Genomic DNA, 20,331 nt, shown 5'->3' with positions numbered 1-20,331 from the left:
ACCATCCAACTTCCAATTACAGTATTCTATAGCAGTGTTTCTCTTTTTGTTCTTGGGGAAAAAAACCCTACATTTAAAAATTAAGTTTTGTTTTGTTTTGCCTTATATTTATTGTTATTATATTAAAAATTAAAATTGGTGCATTTGTAGATATTTATTAAAAATGTAAAAATAATGTGAAATTCATTATGCATAGCATAACATGTTTTAATTATTATTTTATTTATTATTTTATTAATAATAATAACAATAATCTTATGGACCCTTGAAAGAGTCTTGGGGAATTCCCAAAGACCCTTGAACCACACTTTAAGAAACATTCCTCTAAAGTGACAGACTGTAGAGTTTCACTTGATAAGAAAATTTGAATGCTGCCATTGTCCTGGTAATGATGGACAGCTGAGCCAAGGGGTTCTTTTTAGGATTCAGAAGCAATAAGCAAACTTAAGGAATGTAAACAATGCAACAAAAGTTTATTTGCTGCAAGACTGAAAGTACAGAGAGACGCATAAGGAAATTACAGTATTATCCAAATACATGCCAGTTCTTCAAGACAGCAGATGATGCTGCCAGCTGGTCCCATAGAGCATAAGACTTTTTTGGATGGTCTACATTGAAGTCCTGCAAAATGCAATTGTCCGCAACTGCTTTTTAAATTTTAAATTTGACTATTTTGATCATGAGCTTGTCCTTGGGCAAAGCGTGAAGGGCAACCTTACCTGAATATGTCTGAATCTTTGCAGGTATGCTATCAGGGAGCAACTTGATGCTGACAGAAGAATCATATACTTAGCTTTGTGTCAGTTTTCTACATTGGAGGAATTCCAAGTACAAATAGCTAAGCAAGAAAAGAAGTAAATTACTTTCAGCCTGTTAGTTTGAGGTGAAAAATCTGACACTCTACTATACTTTCTCACCCAATCTTCCCCAATTTCAATACAGCCGGAGAATGTAGCATCTCTTCTTTACCATTAAAAAGAACCATTGCAATGTTGAACAAGAGTGTTTCATTTGGACTGAAGGCTATTCTGTAAATCTTTATAGTAAGCGGGAAGGTAAATTGAGCAGGTGTCCCTAACTACCTGATAAAGCAGATCTGTAATGAGTGATATTATCAGGAAGAAGGTCTGGTCTTGATCAAGACAAGGTAGTCATGAATTATATTTCAATTTACATTTGTGTAGAAAGACAACTGATATAAAATCAGTGGAAACTGATGCTGCATTCATACCACTGAGTGTTTATTTACTTTATTTATGTAATCCAATTTGGACTCTGAGTAGTTCATAAATAGTAATATAAAAGCCAGTGCAAACCGAAAACAAAAGGGCAACTAGACACACTATACAAACAGAAAGCAAAAAAACAAAAATCAGACATACCCAAGGAGCCTCATTTGTCACATCATAAGATCTGGAAGAACAATCAGATCTTCAACATTTTATGGAATGCCAACAGAATGGCAGCTACATGGACCTCACTCCAAAGGGCTCTAGGAATATTTGGGCATCTATTACATCATTAGTAGCAATGCAACAAATCTTCAGTAATTGTGGCAATCCTAACAAAAGGCTTGGCTTGGCTTGATTTTGTTTTAAACCATGTATTTTATTTTAGTTTTTTGAATACTGATCAACTTCCCTGAAAATATATGGAATATTGTTATGTTTTAAATATCTCTAAAGGAAAAGTCATTGATCCTTGGTCTTTTGAAAAAACAGTGAGAAATCCAAAAGAAAGCTAGCAAGAGTAATCCTCCTCCTTCAGTTTCCTATGCAAAAATCTCTCTGCAAACCAGCTGAGCTACATCAACATTAGGGCTCATACTGACATCCGCTGGCAAGTAGGGTTTCTAGCATTAGTTTCTCTGATAGAGTCTGTCCAGCTTTCCAAGGAAGGAAGGGAGGGAGGAAGGATGCATTTTTTACTTTACCGGTTGCCACTGTAGGTTTTTAATTAAAAGGCAGGGTATAATTTTTTTTGAGTAATTAATGAAGACTCCACCATTGTTAAATAAATTATGATCTACAATTAATCAGTAGTGCCATTCTGTTTCTAATATAGTGGAGTCAATCGGTTCTGGCATTCCACCTAGCAGTGTTGTAATGACTATACATCCTTTATCATGTTTTTATTTTTCCAGGAATATGCATGAACCATGACTGCTAAAAACAGCACCTTCCCGCTGAAAGAGCAGCATCTCCCCAGAAATTTGCACAGCAGCCATTCTACAAGAGTTCCACAAGTTTTTGAAAATGTAGCTGTGCTCACTGCAGCGAGGTTATTAAGTGGAAAGGTCCAGCTCTACTACAATGGAGGAATGGTGATTGGTGAAGGTGATGATTATTTCAAAAAAGCAGAATAACATCCTGCCTCCCCCTCCCCCCAATTTTCCTAACTGAGGTTTGAAAGAAGAAAAAGCAGTATGTCAGTTATAAATATCATAAATGTGAAATTATAGCATAATATAATAAATTCTAATATCCTTCAATTTGGCAATTTTAAAACCAATATACGGTACTGTTTTCAACATTATCTGTATGTTTGTGCATGTGTGCATATGTTTTGAATGTGTACATATGTGTGGGTATCTCTCTCTCTCTCTCTCTTTGTATGTGTGTGTGTGTGTATCTATGTGTGTGTGTGTATATATTTATATGCTGTGTTTTTGTGTGGGTATGCACACATAAACACACACCAACTGTGTGATCCATTAGGTCATTGTTAGGTCCAAAGAAATCAGGAATGACAGAGTTAGCCACTGGGTAATTTGCAGACGGACACACTGACTCAACCCAGCCCATCTGACAGGGTTGCTGTTGTGGGGAAATAGGAAGCAGGAAAAAGCAATGGCACCTCCTTGATTTATATATAAAATATTATATATATATATATATATATATATATATATATATATATATATATATATATATGTGTGTGTGTGTGTGTGTGTGTGTGTGTGTGTGTGTGTGTGTGTAGGTGTGTGCGGTCTTTGGTTGTTCTGGTTTTCTCGCGCGTAAAATTGGAAGTGTCTTGGCGACGTTTCGACGAAGTCCCATTCGTCATCTTCAGGCTGGTGTTTTCAGCTTCGTGCTTCGAGCAGCAAAGCTGAAGCTGCTCGAAGCACAAAGCTGAAAACACCAGCCTGAAGATGACGAATGGGACTTCGTCGAAACGTCGCCAAGACACTTCCAATTTTACACGGGAGAAAACCCGAACAACCAAAGACCTACATACAAACACCCACGAAAATCTCAGAACACACACACACACACACACACACACACACACACACACATATACATATATATAATATTATATATTATAATATAAATATTATAATAATAATATTGATAGATTATACCTGCCCTGCAGAAATGGAGGCAGAGGTTTACTTAAGATCAAACAAACTGTCAAAGAAGAAAAGCATGAATTGGCTGAGTATGTAAAAGACAGCTAAGCACAAGCACTGGTTCAAGTTAAAAACTGGAACTTACATGAATACATAATGTGGCTGTGGGGGTCCCAGTGGTCATTGACAGATTAGGAGCCATGGCAAAAAAATCTTGGACGGCACTTAGAAAATTTGTGGATTGACAAAATTTCCAGCTGTCAATTACCAAAGGCCACACTGCTTGAATCTGCACATATCCTAAACCAACACATTAAGACATTCTAGTAATTGTGATAAACTCAATGCGTATGAAAGGCAACCCCAGCTAAAGAGCTGGCAGCTGTAATTTCACATTGTTGTATATAAAAAAGCAAAGGTAGTACTCATAATTAGAATAGAATAGAGCTGGAAGGGACCTTGGAGGTCTCCTAGTCCAGCCCCCTGCTCAAGCAGGAGGACCTATACCATCTCAGACAAGTCACTGTCTAGCCTCTTCTTGAAGATCTCCCATGATGGAGCGCCCATGATTTCTGGAGGCAAGGTGTTCCACTGGTTAATTGTCCTCACTGTCAGGAAGTTTCTCCTTAATTCCAGGTTGCTTCTCTCTTTGTTCAGTTTCCAACCATTGTTTCTTGTCCTGTCCTCTGGTGCTTTGGTGAATAATGTGATCCCCTCTTCTTTGTGGCAGCCACTCATATACTGGAACACTGCTATCATGTCTCCTCTATTTCTTCTTTTCTTAGACTAACCAAATCCAAATCCTGCAGCTGTTCTTCATATATTTTAGTCTCCAGGCCTTGGATCATCTTAGTTGCTCTTCTCTGAATTTTTTCCAGACTCTCAACATCCTTTTTGTGATATAGTGACCAATATTGGCTGCAGTATTCCAGGTGTGGTCTTACTAGGGTTTTATAAAGCAGTAATAATAGGCACCTTGGGTGTGATCCCAAAACATGTGAAGCACCACTTAAACACCATTAGCATTGACAAAATGACCATCAGTCGATTGTAAAAGGCAGCTTTATTTGGAACAGCTTATATTCCATGATTATATTTTTAACGCCATCAGACAAGATCTCCTATTCAAAGTCCTTGGGGAGAACCTGATATGCTGATAAAAATGCCAAATCCTGTCAAATCATCTGGCTGACTATGCAATACATTTGGAGACAAAGCATCAAAAGAAAAAGAGAATTATACCCTCCACCAGCTACAGGGCTGATGGGTCTTATTAATCCTTTGTTTCATTTAGCAATCAGTGCAGCATTTGTTATGATCTTGTTAACAGGGCAATAAATCTTGAGAGGAAAAGTAATCTCTTTCACAAATAAGTTGGATGTAAATAAGATGGATACATGCACAGAATTTTACTAAATTTCAAGGGAAAATTGTGCCTACAAGAGTTTCTCTCTACCACAGGAGAGAAAGTTTTTGTTTTCCTGTTCAAATCCTTTCTAATTGAGTCCCCACTGTTATAAAGACAATTAAAAACAAGTTTGGACTATTCTTTCCCTAAAATTCTAGCAGACTACACATTGCCCAAGCTTGTCATAGAACATCTTAAAAATAATCAGTTTAACAAACAGTGCCATCTACTGAAAGAAAAGATATTTTAGAAGTAGATGTAACAAAATATTTCTATACCTACGCTTACAAAATATAAAACTTGGATCACATTTCCTGTGGGTGATTCACATCAGTGAATGGAAAGTTGAAAAGAAAGGGGTCAACTCTAGGATCTAAGGGCCACAGATGAAACTTTGCATCATCTTAAGAAACAATCCAATCATAAAGCAAAGCAGAGCAAAGCAGGAAAGATACTATAAGTCAGAATGTTTGTTGTGCATTTTTTAAAACTATGCTGCAATTAACTGGCAAAATGAGGCCAAAGGTAGGCAAAATTAAGGAAAGAGAAATGTGAACAGGCACTAGGTGAAAAGTTGACTCTGTCCACTGTATATACCTCTATCAAAAGCCACGTAAATTTCCAGAGCTATTGAAAACAATACTATGGGTTAATTATCATGGAATGGAGGTTTGGTTATTTCACCTGTAGCTCTTTTACATAACAGCAGCAGAATGGAGATAGCAAGTAGGATCCTGGGTGATTTATTCTGCAACAAAAATCAAACAACTTGGTGGACTCAGAAGATGTATCCAATGGGTTTATCATGCATGGATGTATTTGCGGAAGATTTGGGAAACTTGCATTAGCACAATTCTATGCAGAAAGACTTCTTCTCTGTTATTGTGGAGGGTAGTAAGTCAAACATTAGGACAAAACTTACATGAGATAAAATAGGCCAAAGTAACTCCATAGTATCCTGATAGAGGTATACTAATTGCACATAGCTAATGAAGAGACAGCTGATGTATGAGCAACTATTATTAGAAAAATGATTAAAGGAGCTTTCTGAGAACAAAGAGGTGGGTTGTTAATGATTTGATGCATGCTGGCTTTTGCATCGTCTTCAAGCAATGTTCAAATAGGTATGAGACGGTCAAGCGCAAAAGACCTGGACCACACATTAAGTTCCAATTAAGGTGATTTATTGCACGTGCCTATGCACGAGAATCTAGTCAACCAGCGGTCAGTACCATTTTGTCACTTAATAAGGGTTAATGGATTTCAAGAGAGGTTGGACTTGGATTGCTTGTGGAAATGTAGTGACTCAAGGCTGATTCTTCTTTTGACTCTGCCCCCCCCCCGGGGTTCTGCCATTCCTTCTCCTATAGAGATTGTGGAACCCAAGACATGCTGAATTATAATGCTTATTGAAAAGGCTTGTTGAAAGATGCTTTTGTCCAAAATTCTCAACCATCATTTCCTGGACCTATCCTAGGTCTCAGCCAACTAGTAGTGGGGATTAGAATGAATGACAAGTGAGTGTGATTGCTGTTGACTTGCTTGGAATCAATAGAGCTTTGTTGCTGTTGAGTTTTTATGCTTATTTTTTCACTGCAGAAGATCTGCTTACTTTTCTGAAGAAGACAGTTACCCATCTGTGCTGGCTGGCCAAAACCTGCTTTCCTGGCAATTGAAGAGGGGAAGGACTTTATAGTTTGCCAGCTGAATTCTAGTGCAACATTGTGTAGCCCCCAGTTTGGGTATTCAGGCATTCTGCATGATCTAGAATGCCTGAAAAATGCTAAAATCTGCAAGGGCTGCCAAATGGCAAATTTGTACTATGAATCTCTCTTTTCTCAGAGCCAAGGGAGTCTTAAGTGAGCTTCCGTGTCATACCAAATTGACACACATAATCCAAGACACTATGATCGTCTGAAAATCTAAAACCTGGGCACTTTGTAAACATCACTAAACACAGGCTTCCCCTTCCTCCAAGTTGGAAAAGATTATAATAAATAAACACAAGAAGGTAATGAACTATAAAATAAAGTTTAAGCAGAGGTGATGGTTGGATTCATTTCTAAATCATTATTGTAATTCTCTACTATGAAACCTATCTAGCAGCATCCAGAACAAGACAAGAAATTCCTAGAAGTTGAGAGTTTCAAAGGCACCTGTGATTGGAGGAGGAAGAATGAACCCATCCAGAGCAATAAGGCAGGCTTCAGATGCAGCAGACATTCAAAGATGGTGAGGTCCTCAGCTTATGAGAGATTTTTCCAGTAGAAGGCTGGGATATGTGTGTGTGCGTGTGTACACTCATAATCCACCTAGAGATTCAGCTATAAATTCAAAGGCAGCACACAAGCATCCCTACCTTCTTGTTAGTGGAAGTAGAAAACATTTCCCTTTTAAAGAACCATATTCTTTCCCCATATTTTATGCATCCTTTCTGCATGCATATTATGCACCTTCACATTTCTGAACACTTCCAGATTAGACCTACATCTAGGCCCCTGAGGCTCACATAAAATCCTGCTGCACACCTTTCAGTGCTATAAAACAAGTCCTCCAGCAGTACCAGACGCCCTAATATAGAGACTGTTATGTCCCGAGACTTGCAAACGGCTCGGGCATTTGCAGGCAGTCACGGGCAGGTGCAAAGCTGCCCGGGACCAGACAGGCTGTCGCCAGCGCCGTGCGCATGCGCGGGTGCTGGCGCGGGAAAAGTATCACATTTACCCAGGAAGCGTCTATATAAGAAGCTGGGAGGTTTTGGGAGCTGCTGAAGCCATCTACTTGTAAGCTGAACGCTGAATAAAGGAAACTGAGAACTTCAACTGCTTCTCGTGTCTGCTTCCCGTCAAGGACTCAACACTGGTGACGAGGGTGGGATTGCCTTACACCGCCTGGAAAGGAAGAAGTGTAAGCTTACCCAAGTGAGTCCTGAGCGGCGGAACGGCGTCGACTCGGCAGCTACCCGCCAATCCAGTGCGCATTCGGGGGTAGGCTGGCTGATAGACCCATCTTCTGAAGATGGCGAAAATCGGAAGGCTTTCGGAATTCGACGTCTCACATCCAGAGAGGTGGGAGTCATACGTAGCCAGGGTGGAGAACTACTTCAAGGCAAACCAAGTGAGGGAAGAGAGCTTGAAGGCTGCCACCCTGCTTTGTGTTTGCGGTCAAGACGCCTTCGACATCGCAGAAAACCTTGCAGCACCTGTTCCAGTAGAGTCTGTCAGCTACGCAGATCTGAAGAAGCTACTGAAGGAGCACTTCCACTCCAAGATGTCCGTCATCGCATGGCGCCACACCTTCGAGCAGAGGGATCAACGGCCCGGTGAGTCGGCCAAAGAATTCATCGCCGCATTACGGAAGGCCGCCAAGCACTGCGAGTTCAAAGACCTCGAAGAACGACTGAGGGACCGATTCGTGTGCGGGTTAAGGCATCGAGATCTACAACAAAGACTTTTTGCTAAAGAAGAATTGTCCTACCAAGATGCCTTAAGGGAAGTCACCGCAGAAGAAGCAGCAGGTGGCGCTGTCAAGAACATGCGGCCGATCAGAAACAGTCCAGAGGGTGCATCCGTGCACCAGGAAGACGTCCAACGAAACTCCGAGGAGGATCCGGATGAGGAATAGCTCGAAGTCGACCCGTCTCCACTCCACCGACGGAACGAAAACAGAAGTGGAAGGGGAAGCTCTTCAGCTATGCTCAAGTGCATCTGGCGCTGGAGGTACGACCACAGGAGAATCCGACTGCCAAGTTCCGCCCAAATCCCGTCTACCTGCCGGGCATGCGGCAAACAAGGACACATGCAAGCTGGTGTCTGGGACGACGAAAGTGTATAACCTCAGGAAGAACTGCGCTGAAAGGTAACCAGATTCCCCAGACCAAGAAATCGGGTAGGTTTTTTGGAGCTTCGCCGAAGAAGCATCCTTAGGACAGGCACACACAAGGCCCATTAAGAAAAAGCTTGGTCACTCAAGGTGAAAGCTACAAGGGGCTTCCATTATCTAAGGAACTAGACACGGGGTCTGCACTTTCAATCATCTCCGTGCCTACTTTTAGGAAGATTTGTTCTGGTAGTGGAACTCAGGCCAAGTTAAGGCCTTCTGACATTGTGTTAACAGATTTTCAGAATTCAGAGTGTGTGTTAAGGGGGAGGCCACCCTTAACGTACAAGTATAAGAATTTTGAAGGTCCACTAGACCTATTAGTAGTAGGGGGTGAACGAACGAGTCTCATAGGACTCGATTGAGTTTGAGGCCCTGGGGATACACATCATAGGACTCAACAGTTTACAAACACTCGACCTACAGGAAGTCTGCAAAGAATTTGCAGATGTTTTCAGCCCCCAGCTGGGCACATTCAAAGGACCCCCTGTGTCCTTAAAGCTAGACCCCACTGTCACTCCCATTAGAATTAAAGCAAGAAGGGTCCCTTTTGCTTTAAAGAGTAAAATTGACACTGACTTAGACAAACTGATTCCACAGGGAATCCTAGAACCTGTTGATTCCAGTCCTTGGGAGACCCCCATTGTCACGCCTCTAAAGGCAAATGGGGACATTCTCATTTGTGCTGACTACAAATGCACTCTGAATAAGGCATTGCAGCAACATGCCTATCCTGTTCCTGTGGTCAGTCATATTCTGGCCTCCCTCAAGGGGGGGCGCGTTTTTGCAAAGCTTGACCTAGCTCAAGCGTATCAACAGCTGCCTGTTGATGATGATGCTGCTATAGCTCAGACTATTGTGACCCACAGGGGAGCCTTTAAGGTAAAAAGGCTGCAGTTTGGAGTGAATGTCGCTCCTGGGATTTTCCAAAGCGTAATGGAAAACACACTACGGGGTATACCAGGGGTTTGCCCCTACTTTGATGATGTCTTAATTGCAGGAGACTCCACACACATTCTAGCTGAAAGGCTAAGGGCTGTTCTGTTAAGATTCAGGAAGTCAGGCCTCAAGCTCAAAAAAGACAAATGCAAGATTGGGGTGCCTTCTACTGAATTTCTGGGGTTCAAAATTGATGCTGCTGGGATTCACCCTGCTGAATCCAAACTAACAGCTATTTTAGAAGCACCTAGGCCAAAGTCCAAGGCCGAACTTCAGGCCTTCCTGGGCCTCCTGAATTTCTACAATTCTTTTCTTCCTCATAAAGCTAGTGTAGCTGAGCCTCTTCACAGGCTACTAGACAAACAAGCAGTGTGGCAGTGGTCACAAACACATGAGGCTTGCTTTAACAAAGTCAAGGCCTTGCTCACTTCTAACAGTGTACTTGCACATTTCAACGAATCTCTTCCTGTGTGCATCGCATGTGATGCGTCCCCTTACGGGGTAGGAGCTGTCCTGAGCCACCTCAGGTCTGATGGAACTCAGGTTCCTGTTGCATATTACTCCAGAACATTGTCTTCTGCTGAGCGCAACTACGCTCAGATAGACAGGGAGGCTCTGGCTGTTGTTGCTGGAATTAAAAAATTCCACGATTTTCTATATGGCAGGCATTTCACGGTCTTTACTGACCATAAGCCTCTGCTGGGACTGTTTACCACACGTAAGCAGACTCCCCAAATCATTTCCCCTAGAATGCTTAGGTGGTCTATTTTTCTGTCTGCATATGATTTTTCTTTACTCCACAAGCCTGGGAAAGAAATGGGCCATGCTGATGGCCTCAGTAGATTGCCTCTGCCAGTAGTAGAAGCTGACCCTGCGCCAGCTGTCAACATTCTATCAATCCAAGCCTTGCCCGAGCTCCCTCTTTGTGCCAGGGATGTTGCCGCTGAAACAGGTACAGATCACACACTTTCACGTGTCCGTTCCTGGGTTTTTTGTCCGGTTGGCCTGAGCACTGCCCTAGTCCTGAGTTTCAGAGTTTCTGGTCCAAAAGAAACGAGTTGTCCCTTTCTCAGGGTTGTCTGCTTTGGGGAAACAGAGTTGTCATTCCCTCCTCAATGAGGACTAGGGTCTTAGAATCCCTCCACGAGGGTCATCCTGGCATTGTTCGTATGAAGGCTCTTGCACGCAGCCACTTGTGGTGGCCTGTTTTAGATAAGGATATTGAGGCTAAGGTGCATGCATGCCACCTGTGCCAACGATCTCGCCCAGAGATGCCCCAAGCTCCCGTGCATAAATGGGAGGAAACGCAGTCCCCATGGTCTAGGGTGCACATTGACTACGCTGGGCCCTTTCAGGGCCAGTTCTTCTTGGTCCTTGTTGACAGCCATTCAAAATGGCTTGAGGTTGTACCTGTCTCTTCCACCACCACTGCAAAGACTATTCAGGTACTGAGGGGGATTTTTGCTGCACACGGGCTTCCAGATGTCATCGTGTCTGACAACGGCCCTCAATTCACTTCCTCCGAATTCCAAGCTTTCTTACAGGCTAACATGATTCGTCATGCCACGTCTGCACCCTTCCACCCGTCCACCAACGGCATGGCTGAACGTATGGTGCGCATCACAAAGGACGCCTTGAAGAGACTCACCTACGGGACTGGCATCACAGGTTGGCTGACTTTCTCCTTTCTTATCGCACCACACCGTCCACTTCTACAGGGAGAAGCCCAGCTGAACTTCGTTGGGGGCGTCAACTTACTACTAAACTTGACCGGTTGCATCCGGACAGACTGCTTTCATCTACCTCACATCCTAGGGCACCTAGACAACTACTTGTGGGTGCCCCGGTTTGGGCTCGCAATTACGGGCCTGGTCATACCTGGGTCCCCGCTTCTATTTCCAGGGTCACAGGTCCTCTCTCCTACGAGGTTGCCCTGGACAACGGTCGTGTCCTGCGTCGGCACATCGACCAACTCCGCCCTAGGCGGGACTTTTCAGATGAGACTCCTGGGTCTTTTCCAGGGGGGGAGGGGGACCCTTTGGAGCAAAGGGAAGGGCACGAGCTGCTGCCCATCTCCACTGATGGAGCCACAAACGGCCCATCCCAGGGTTCCGCGAGAGCTCCGAACAAGAATTCTATGAGCCTACCTAACTACCAGGCATCCACGCCTACTCCAGCCAGGGAGTCACCCCGGGGGCATACTCACTTTCCACACACATCACACAGCACTCCAGTCACGGAGGATACCCGGGGGCATCCCAACAAATCATTCCCCGCAAGAGAGCTGGCACACAATCCCCAAGGTTGGCCTGACCTTACCCCAAATCCTACAGGGGGTCAAACATACAGGGAGGTGGTCGAGGAACCAAGTCCCGACTACAACACCTCTAGCCCAAATCAGGGAGTAACTGAGTTTTGGGAAAGTACAGAAACCCACACAAGCCCGGACACAGAACGGGGTTCAGGGAATGGTCAGCCTCCTGACAGGTCTTGGACGGACCTAGGAGGTTCAACAGAGACGCCCAGCAGTGGCTATCACTTCAAGGGGCCCGAGGGTCTACAGCTAGGCAGGTCAACCAGGTCACAAAGTGACAGAAGCCCTGGCCTGACGAGCCCGGTGGGCAAGCAAGCAGGCCAGGCATCGGGGCACAGTCCTTGGAAGGCACCAAGGCAAAATAAGGAGAACAGGCTCACATCTCCCTCCAGTCAGGGAACTCATGCTAGTAACCCAGAGCTGAGAAGGTCACAGAGAGCAAAGAAGTCTCCTAAATACTTAGAGGATTACATAACATTGATGGCTAAACAAAAGCCAGGTAACGATAGGAGCACTGAGAAGCAGAACACTGCATAAAATAAATGATTATATGTTGGTAGTAGTTTTAGCCCGGGGGAAAGGGGTATTATGTCCCGAGCCTTGCAAACGGCTTGGGCGTTTGCAGGCAGTCCCGGGCAGGTGCAAAGCTGCCCGGGATCAGACAGGCTGTCGCCAGCGCCGTGCGCATGCGCGGGTGCTGGCGCGGGAAAAGTATCACATTTACCCGGGAAGCGTCTATATAAGAAGCTGGGAGGTTTTGGGAGCTGCTGAAGCCATCTACTTGTAAGCTGAACGCTGAATAAAGGAAACTGAGAACTTCAACTGCTTCTCGTGTCTGCTTCCCGCCAAGGACTCAACAGAGATGGTGTCATATGCACTGCAATAACTGCAGGACATGGATCACTGCACTCGGAGATGACAGATCACTCCCTCTGGGCAGGAAGCCAGCTTGTTTTATGACAGCGAGGTGCCCTCTACAATATATGAGGATGAGAAGTGGTGGGTAACTTTACCCACTGTAGTCAGAGTGGAATAAGGAAAGGTCACCATAGACTTATTGTGTTTTAGCTCACCTGTCAAGGCTAATGCTACCAGGTGAAAAGACTGAGACCTTAATAGGATCTATTTTTTCTATCTAGAGAGACACCCCCCCCCATCAAAACTTCTACTTTCTACCAGAGTTTGTATGAGAAAAATACAAGTGAAGGTTCCTGTCCCAAACAGCCAGCCCAAGACTACTGGGAATCACAGTTCAGCAATACTTGGAAAGTCACCACATCTAAGGAAAGCAAGAGGCCATTGCTCTTCAATATAATAGGAGGGAAGATGGAGGCAGGGCAACGTCCCTCCTGCCTGGACCTCATTTACAAAGCGGCAGCTATAGGAAATCTAGTTGTTGATCATGGCTTTACCTCCAAATCCTCTTTGGATATTGTTTTTAGAAGTAATGCAAGAGATCCAATAATAGAGCTCAATAGAATCAAGGCCAGTTGTGTTGTCTTTTTTGCCCTGCTATATACAGTAGGAGGGAGATGCAACCTGCTTTGGGAGGAACTGGAAATTCCTGGCACTAAACACCTCAGTTATGATCTACCTCCTTGTAGGTTAGCCACAGACTGGGGCTTTCTGTGGAGAAACTACCATACTCCAGAGTCTCTGCCGAACTGCTTCAAGTTGGTTTGGCACCACCAAAACCCAAAACACTTTGGAGGTTTTAAGCTTCAAACAAACAAAATTATAGACTGGGCAAGCAGGGCAAGTTTGATGTGAGTCACCCTCCTCACCTGGCTTCCTTTCATCAGCTCTTGGAGCAGGGTATCCCTCAGCCCCTTCATTTCTGGTCTTCCCAATGTCAAAGCAAGAACATCCAATGTTCCTTGAAGTGTTCCATTAGTCGGAACTATGACACCCAGAGTCTCTCACTACAGATGATGGCTGGTTAAAATGACTCACCCCCAAATGACTTGTGGGTTCCAGAGAGTTCCAGAGGAAGCTTGGGCTTTCTCTCAAAGATCTGATGAGTAGTTTGGCTGAGGTTTTAATCACAGCCTGGAATGGGTGGGGAAGCCCTGAATCCTATGGCCCTATATGATTTCTCCCAGGAAATCAATCCTAAGCTGTTCCTTGGTTCTCAATTCCAGAATGAGAAGTGCCAAGATAGTTCCTGGAGCACCACTGGAGGAAGACAAAAAGTGAATCTGACTGAACATGGGAATATTTGGGATTACACAGAGGTGTCAAGAGTGGAGAAACAGAGCTATTTTTCTGCCTTATTTCCTCTGTTAATAGCTATCTAGTCATTCCTTGCTAAGGCGGGGTGGATGAGTCCCAGAAATCCCTTCAGGGCCAATGTGCAGAATATTCTACTTATCTGGTAGATAAACTATGCAGGTTTTCTCAGAGTTGGACTCTCTGATTGATTTACCTGGAAGAATTTGAGTGTGTGACTTTGGATGAAGTTGACAGAATCCTTTAGACTTAGAGCCAGTCATCTATCTATTAGATCTAAGTCCTTCCTGGGTTGTCAAGGCTGCCCAGGTGGTGATATGTAGTTAAATCCATGTGGTGATGTTAGCTTTTCTGAGGATGTGGGTAATACCTCTGGCCTTTGTGTGCCTCTGCCTCAAGAAGGCGTGACTGGTTCCAACAATTCTGAACAATTTTTGTCCAGTCTTCAACTTCCCATTTTAAGGCACCTTGTTAGAAGATCAGACAACAGCTTCAGAGGATCTTGAAGAAATTAAATATTATCTAGACTCAGTGCAGTCAGGCTTCAGAGCAGTACATAGAATGGAGGCAGAATTTTTTGCCGATATTTGCTGATAGCCATTGGCAGAACTGGGATGGGATGGTGCATCCATCCTGGCTCTTCTTAATCTTATATCAACTTTCAAAACCATTAATTATGATATCCTTCTGGACTGACTGATAGGATTGGGAATTGTCACATAGAATCACTATGTGACAGTGATTCTTCTTTCTCTTTGGTGAGTTCCAATCCATGTTAACAGGGCCAAAGAGATCAATCTTGGGCCCTTCACTTATGGGATGCCTGAAGGCTCAATGTTCTCCCTCCTTCTATTTATATTATTATGGAATTGCTGAGTGAAGTCATCAGTTAGTTCAAGACTCAGTATCTTATTTAGAAATTTTATTTATTTATTTAGAAAATTTGTATTGCTGCCTTCTCGCATGTGACAACTCAAGGCAGCTTACATAAATAAAAAATAACCCTATAAAACCATATAAAAATAACAAGAGGAAAAATAAAAAATAATATAATAATCCCCCACTCCCCCTCCAGTGACAACACACATTAAACTAGCCATTTGATGGGCTCTATCCCGCTCTGGGTTCCCCAGGCTTGCTGGCAGAACTAGGCCTTCAGTGCCTTCCAAATGAGTGTTAGAGTGGGAGTCAGTCTAATCTCTGAGGGACTGATGTTCCAGAGAGAGGGAGCCACCATCGAGAAGGCCCTGCTTCTGATCCCGCCAGATGCATCTCCTTAGGGGATGGAACCCACAACATTCCTTGCCTCCCTGCTCTAGTGGGTCAGGTAGATGTGACCAGAAAGAGACAGTCCCTCAGATAACCTGGTCCCAAGCCATGAAGGGCTTTAAAGGTGAGAACCAGCACCTTGAATTGCACCTGGAAGCAAATCGGCAGCCAATGCAGCTCCTGCAGGAGAAGTTTCACATGTGCACACAGAGGTCTACACAAAACCATGCAGACTGCTGCATTTTGTACCAACTGGAGCTTCCGGATGCTCTTCAGGGGCAGCCCCATGTAAAGCGTGTTGCAATAGTCAAGATGGGAGGTGACTAAGGCATGAGTGACTGTGAGTAAGGATTGTTGGTCCAGGAAAGGGTGTAACTGGCACACAATCTGCAGTTGTGCAAAGGCCCTCCTGCCCACGGCTGCCACCTGCCCTTGAGCCGCAAGTCCAGGAGTACCCCCAGATTACACAAAGTTTCTGTTTGGGGCAGTGCCACCCCATCCAAGACCAAAGATGGCAATTCTCCATAGGCCAAAGAACCCCAAACCCAGAGGCACTTGGTCTTGCCAGGGTTCAGTTTCAATCTGTTGCTCCCCTCCAGCCACTAACAGTCTTCAGGCACTTCCAGACGGAGGTCATGGTATCGCTTAACTCATCACTGGCTGAGACATACAGCTGAGTATAAACAGTTTGCTGATTGTTTGATTTGTTTTGATACTTGATTGTTTATCTTGCTGCCCAAGTGTTGATGTTTTATCCTGGCATCTGGAGACTCTGTAGGTCTGGATGGTAAGAAACAGACTCAGGCTTAATTCTGACAAGAATCTGTGACTGTATTTAGATCTGAGAAATCTCTGTCTCTACTCTGTATAGAGTTGTACTTTCCCATTGAGACTGATGCACAATCTGGGTTTTTTTCCTTGCATTCATAGTTCCTGCTGAAAGATGGTCTTCACATACAGTAGTTCTATTAATGCATGTATCTAGATTGAGAGCCTTCCACATAGTCATGCATGCCCATTTCTAATGAATTGTACAACTGCAATGCCCTCCAAAAGGGGCTATCCTTAAAGGTAAAGGTGTCCCTGTGGGTTTTACTCTGCTAGTTGGGACTGACTTTAGGAGGCAGTGCCTATTTTTGTTTCTTAAGCCTAAGAAACATTAGCATTATCCAGAGATCTTTCCACAGTCATGTGACCAGCATGACATCATGTTACAGCACAGAGCATACAGTAAAACATAGAATGCTGTTATCTTCCTGCATGCTTATATGCAGTACCTATTCATCTACTGGCATTTATATGTTTTCAATCTGCTGGGGCAAGCAATGGGAACTCAGCTCTCAGGTCTCGAATGCTGAGCTATAGACCTTTAATGATCTAAGACTCAGCATCTTAACCACTGAACCACTATGTTCCTATTCTTAAAAAAAACTACTTAAAAATACATGTGCTCTAGAATGTTGCAGTACAGAAAGAAATGGGTACGTCTTAGTACATGTACATGTCAAACTCAACTTGAGTTATAATGAAATTAGAATTCGAATTCTATGTAGATTTTTCTGATCATCATTTATACTAACTTTCATCTATAAAACATGCCTGTACTTTTGTTTTCCCTTTTTTCTAACATGCTAGTAGTCACTTAGTGGAAAAAATAAAACTTTCCAGTGCCTACTCTGGATTATTATGCTTTATTTACCTGGAAAGAAAAAATGGATTTTCCCCATCATTCTACCAGATAATGTATACATGTTCATGCACATTGTCACATCAAGCTCATAGGTAGATAACAGGAGGGAGAAGGTCTGCAATGCCAATATTGGTACATGTTCAGTGTACATGCACTGTTGGGAGGGTGCATGTTTTGGGTGGATTATTGTTTGTTATTGTAAGGTATATGAATCAAATCAAATCTAATTCTCATTAACAGAGATGAAATGATAGAAGTTGTTGAAGCCACAGGAACCTTGGGAGGAAGTGATCATGCAATATTGGAATTCAATATTATGGAAGCACAAGCAATAAAACACAGTCAAACTAGAGTCTTGGACTTTAAGAGAGCTAATTTCAATAAACTTAGAGAGGGCTTGGGAAGGATTCCATCGATGAGAATCTTCAAGGGGAAAACAACTCAAGAAGCTTGGGAAATTTTGAAAAGTGAGATAATAAAAGCCCAGTCTAGCACAATATCAACAAAAAGGAAAAATAACAGCTCTCAAAAGAAACCAGCATGGCTGCATAAAGAACTCTCTGATAAATTGAAAGATAAAAAGGACAAGTATAGAAAATGGAAAGAGGGGAACATAACTAAGAATATCAGCAAATAGCCCGAGCCTGCAAGGATGAAGTGAGGAAAGCTAAAGCTCAAAATGAACTAAGGCTTGCGACCAAAGTCAAAAATAACAAAAAAAGCTTCTTTCAACATGTAAAAAACAAGAAAAAAGTGAAGGAAATGATTGGTCCATTAGTGGGGGAAAGTGGCAAGAAGGTGACAAGCAACAGGAGAAATCAGAACTATTTAACTCATTTTTTTGCATCTGTCTTTACACAAAGGGAAAAAACAGACCAGCCTACCAAAAATAGTGCCATAAAAAACAAAATAGAAACGCAAGTTAAGATGTTAAGTTAAGAACCCCAGGGTTCTCAAGGAACTGGCAGATGTGATCTCAGAACCATTGAACTATATTTTTCAAAGATCCTGGAGCACTGGGGAACTACCAGAGGACTGGAAAAGAGCTGATGTAGTTCCCATCTCAAAAAAGAAAAAAAAATGGACCCAGGAAATTAAGACCTAAGACCTCAATACCTGGGAAGATTCTGGAAAAGATAATCAAACAATGAATCAGCGAACACCTAGAGGCAAACAAAGTCATTACTAAAAGCCAACATGGGTTTGTCAAAAACAGATCATGCCAGACAAATCTTATTGCATTCTTTGACCAAGGGACAAAATTAGTGGATCAGAGGAATGCTGTGGACATAATTTACTTGGACTTCAGTAAGGCATTTGATAAAGTAGATCACAACCTACTACTTGATAAGATAGAAAAATGTGGGTTAGACAGCATCACTACCAGATGGATCCGTAGCCGGCTGACTGGCTGTACTCAGCATGTGGTCCTCAATGGAACCGCATCTACATGGAGGGAAGTGTGTAGTGGGGTGCCCTAAGGCTCTGTTCTGGCCCCAGTGTTCTTCAATATCTTCATCAACGATTTGGACAAGGGGATAGATGGGGAAATCATCAAATTTGCTGATAACATCAAGCTGGCAAGAATAGCCAACACTCCAGAAGACAGACTTAGGATACAGGAGGATGTGGACAGACTTGAACACTGGGCACTATCTAACAAAATGAAATTCAATGGTGAAAAAAGTAAGGTTATACATTTAGGCAAGAAAAACCAAATGTACAGGTATAGTATAGGGAGTACCTTGCCCAATAGTAGTAACTGTGAGAGGGACCTCAGACTCCTAGTGAACAATCACTTAAATATGAGCCAGCAGTGTGCTGCAGCTGCCAAAAAGGCCAACACAGTGCTGGGCTGCATTAACAGAGGGATAGAATCAAGATCACGTGAAGTATTAATACCACTTTACAATGCCTTGGTAAGGCCACACTTGGAATACTGCATCCAGTTTTGGTCACTACGATGTAAAAAAGATGTTGAGACTCTAGAAAGAGTACAGAGAAGAGCAACAAAGATGATTAGGGGACTGGAGACTAAAGCATATAAGGAAAGGCTGCTGGAATTGGGTATGTCTAGTTTAATGAAGAGAAGGATGAGGGGGGACATGATAGCAGTATTCCAATATCTCAGGGGCTGCCACAAAGAAGAGGGAATCAAGCTATTTTACAAGGTGTCTGAAGGCAGGACAAGAAGCAACGGATGGGACTTCCGGTTTTGGGTTGGAGTGGGTGCAGGCATACGAAAAGACTCTTTCTCTTCGTTACCTGCTTTTCCTCTGCCGGTAGACCCATAATTGGGTCGAAAAGTCACCCTGGAGGAGTGACTACCGATGAGGAGGACTCTCATTGATTGCGGGGGAGGAAGCATCTCCTTCTGTGGTCCAAGGCAGCTCCTCAGGGCTGACAGAGAAAAGATCAGCCAGTAATATGGCTGATCATTTAGCTGCTCCAGCTGAAAGTCAAAAGAACATCTAAGCGTTAAGAAACCATCATGGATGATCCTGGTGAGACTTTTCCCTCTCTCTCTTTGCCTAACTACTCTCCTGTTAAAAGCCTTTTGGAATTACTTCCCTTCTTTGAAAGAGCTGCCTTTGTTTATCTGGGGAAAAGAGCTTTCCATAACAAAGGAAAAAAACTTCTTATTGACTATTTTTATTTTGGGTTACTTGGGGGCCCTGGAAAATCCTTATCATAAAACTTTATTATTATATCTTCTAAGCTGGAGAATATTGTTTTCCTATGTCTTGGACTTATTTTTTTAAAGGGATAAATCTTTATTGTTTGAAAAAAAACAACAACAACTCTATGAGAAGCCAGAAAAGAGATTCCATAGCTCTTTGATTTTGCTAATCTCATTCTTGGTGTCTGGAAGAGACTTTCATAGTTTATTGAGGACATCTTGTGGATAAATTTAAAATTGCAACCATTTCTTGTTTGTATTGGTCCAACAGCTATTATTGGTGGGGGTGGATACTGACTAAATGTTTTGGAATATAGCCTCCACTAAAAGATAACAGGATTGGATTTAGTTACTACTGAAATGGAGAAACCATATTCACAACTCAACTGTAAACTCATACTGGAAAAAATGTATGAAGCTACTGAGGAAATATGTTCCCAAATAAGAGAGAGAACTGCAAAAATAATAAACAGAAATTCTACTGTGAACTTACAAACTGACCTTCAGACTCTATTTGATCATTCTAAAAGACCAAAAAGCAATAGAAGAGGAATTAATTTACATACAACCT

At 42.9% G+C, this 20,331-nt stretch overlaps 1 long non-coding RNA gene across 3 annotated transcripts in view; it reads left to right on the top strand.

Moving 5' to 3' along the window:
* LOC120302903 overlaps positions 1-17,380 on the top strand; it is a 30,688-nt gene extending 13,308 nt beyond the window's left edge. The window contains exons 4-5 of one of the 3 annotated variants that reach the window (XR_005555271.1): positions 2,144-2,336; positions 17,321-17,380. This is a non-coding gene — a long non-coding RNA (uncharacterized LOC120302903). Of the gene's footprint in view, positions 1-2,143; positions 2,792-6,863; positions 7,424-17,320 lie in introns of those variants that run through there. The other 2 variants (XR_005555270.1, XR_005555269.1) reach the window with 2 other exon arrangements.
* The last annotated feature ends 2,951 nt before the right edge of the window (positions 17,381-20,331 follow it).

The sequence above is a fragment of the Crotalus tigris genome, unplaced genomic scaffold (genome assembly GCF_016545835.1).
Source record: "Crotalus tigris isolate CLP2741 ecotype Arizona unplaced genomic scaffold, ASM1654583v1 scf7180000024439.5362192, whole genome shotgun sequence".
In the NCBI taxonomy this organism is placed as follows: Eukaryota; Metazoa; Chordata; class Lepidosauria; order Squamata; family Viperidae; genus Crotalus; species Crotalus tigris.
This window is presented reverse-complemented; position numbering and strand designations above follow the sequence as displayed.